The sequence below is a fragment of the Tachyglossus aculeatus genome, chromosome X4 (assembly GCF_015852505.1).
Source record: "Tachyglossus aculeatus isolate mTacAcu1 chromosome X4, mTacAcu1.pri, whole genome shotgun sequence".
NCBI lineage: Eukaryota > Metazoa > Chordata > Mammalia > Monotremata > Tachyglossidae > Tachyglossus > Tachyglossus aculeatus.
Window position 1 is genome coordinate 43,263,651 of NC_052098.1, and position 3,072 is coordinate 43,266,722.

A 3,072-nucleotide genomic window follows, 5' to 3' on the forward strand; every position below is an offset into this window, starting at 1 on the left:
ATTTGGTACCTTTGTTTTAATACAAAATGAGAGGCAGCTGAGCAGAAGGTTTTGGGGCCTATCTGTTGGAGTTAGGCTAGTACTTTGGCTGTTGTGAACGTCATAATACCAGGAGCAGACCCAGGCCCCACTGTGAGACTCCTGTCATCAGTAGACCTACTTGGGCTGCTGCTCTTCAGACTTCCTAATGAAGTCCCAAATCTTGAAAGGCAGGTGAAGAGGTATGGGCTCTGAGAGCCTATGAATTTCTGTTCTAGGGAAGTTCTTGGAGCAGCTCCGAAAGGGAGTTCTGTAGCACCGATACTTTTTTAAAAAAAGGTATTTGTTAAAGCGCTTACTGTGTGTCAAACACTGTTATAAGCACTGATATTTGTAGAAGTTAATTAGGCTGGACATAGTCCCTGTCCTGAAAAGAGCTCACAGTCTAAGTAGGAGGGAGAACAGGTATTGAATTCCCATTTTACATACAAGGGAACTGAGGCACAGAGAAGTGAAATGACTTGCCTAAGGTCACACAGCAGACAAGTGGCAGAGCCGGGATTAGAACCCAAGTCCTCTGATTCCCAGGCCCGTGCTCTTTCTACGGGGCCACGCTGCTTCTCACTTTCTTTACCAAAGCCGTCCCCTGGAGGGAAAAGCAATCAGTTTTTCCAATCTGTCTACTTAATTTTCTCTTTCCAGCTGTAAGAACCTTCTGGAAAAACAAGGTGGTAATCTCGGTACCTTCTCTCAGGAAAAGAAATGTATATTTTGTTTTAGTTTCACTGCCTAGTTTTCGTATCCCCCTAACCTAGTGCAGGAAACCAGCTTGGAGAATTCTAAAGATGCTACTCTGATCATACTTGATTTTAGACCTATTTTCAACTCTATCCCCATCCTTATGGTCTTTCCTGAATTGCTTCCTTAATTTGTCTTTTTAGGAACCAGGTCACGTCTCCACAGCCTCTTTATAGGGATGGGGGAAGGGCTCAGGATGTTGCTCACAACATGCCCTGCCAGCCATGAATAAAAGCTTCCTCAAAAGTTTCTTATGAGGAAAATTGATTTTCTTTTCTTCAGCTACAGCGCTTGATGAACATCAGAATTTAATTCAGCCAAAGAAACCAAGTATGTTCACTGGGTTTTCCTGCAGAGCAGTTTTGCTCCAGTTAAGTTGATGATTTCTACAAGAAAACACCACATGAATAATTCAGGTAAGAGAGTAGCGAGTAGCTCACTGACCAGTGACTCCAATGAGGAAATCATGTTGGAACCAGAAGATCCTATGTAAAATGCATGATATTCCTAGTGCCCATTTTAAAAATTTAATAAGGTAGGTCAGGTAGAGGGGTCTTTGAGAGAGTGGGTTCAACATCCTGATGGGAATTTTGGTGTGCTGCAGTCAGAGTTCTCAAAAGAGCTCTTTCTATCAGCTTTAAAATAAGACAGGAAGTAGCTGGGGTAGCCTCAGCATTATGGAATTGGATACAGGGAGTCCTGAGGTTAATAAAAATATAATAATAATAATGGTATTTGTTAAGTGCTTCCTATGTTCCAGGCACTGTTCTAAGCACTGGGCTGGATTCAAGCAAATCGGGTTGGACACAGTCCCTGTCCACCGTGGGGCTCCCAGTCTCAATCCCCATTTTCCAGATGAGGTAACTGAGGTCCAGAAAAGTAGAGTGACTTGCCCAAGGTCACACAGCAGACAAGGGGCAGGGCTGGTATTAGAACCCATGACCTGACTCCCAGGCCCGTGCTCCATCTACTACACCACGCCGCTTCTCATGTAAAATTTGCGGTGGCTCCTCGGCCAATCACTGAGGCAGGATAAGCTAGAGAGAGCAGCCTTCACTGTTCATCTTCCTCCCTCCTTCTCATGATCCACCTCTGTCCAAGTGAACAAGAGTAGGGACAGCTGAAGAAAAATCAGAAATCAAGCAGCCAAGTTAGAAAGTAAAGACCCCCACAGGGGACCGATGTCAAGCATGTTGTCCCTTCTGAAGGGACAGAGAAGCAGCATGGCTTAGTGGAAAGGGCATGGGCTTGGGAATCAGAGGACGTGGTTTTCTAATCCTGGCTCCACCAATTGTCAGCTATGTGACTTTGGGCAAGTCACTTATCTTCTCTGGGCCTCAGTTCCCTCATCTGTAAACTGGAGATTAAAAGTGTGAACCCCATGTGGGACAACCTGATTACCCTGTATCTACCCCAGTGCTTAGATCAGTGCTTAGCACATAGTAAGTGCTTAACAAATACCATCATCATTATTATTATTATTCTGAAAATCTCAAGAGTTTGTCCATAATTTCCCTTACGAGGGTAGCATGTGTGACAAAATTAACTGGTAATGCTTTATTGGAGAAATACTTGTCAGAGAATGGTGGGGGGTGGGGGGCAAATGTACCACACCATTTCAGTGCTCAGTTGATGAGTGCGGTATCCCAGCACTCCAGAGCCAAAGTCCTGTCCCACAGTGAGGCACAGGAACAGTGTTTGAGACATCTCAAACCAGGCCCAAACCAGGCCCCGATTGCTACCGTGAGCTTGTAAGTCAGGGGGATCCTCATTATGCACTTGGCTTTCCCCTAATTATTCTATCATTTGGGGTTCAGCGACAGCACAAGATGGGGATGGTGAGATCGCATCTGGGGGTCCCAGTGTGGTGGGGAACCAGGTCTCTCTCTCTCTCTCATTCGCACCACAAGGATTTCAAACAAATGTGCAAAAGAGAATTTTCTTCACTTGCACATTCATTAGAAATCCTCAGGAATTGGCCAGAGCTGTCTTCTTCCCCTAGCATGAATTAGCTGGTTCAGCTCCCTGACAGGCTCCCTTTAAAACAGACGAACATCCTGTTGAAATTCTGCACAAATCCCAAGGCAGCATCTCAAATCTAGTGTCACTGATGGGTTTTTTCTCCCCATAACTCCTTAAGAAATGATTGACAAAATTCATATTATCTCTCAAGAGGGTCCAGCCGGCACCAAAGGCAGAAAAGAGAAAATATCACTCAGGGCAGTGGACTGAGTTTTTAAATATGGGCATCGCCTCCTGAGTGAAAGGCCAAGCTTGCTGCTTAAACTTAAGCAC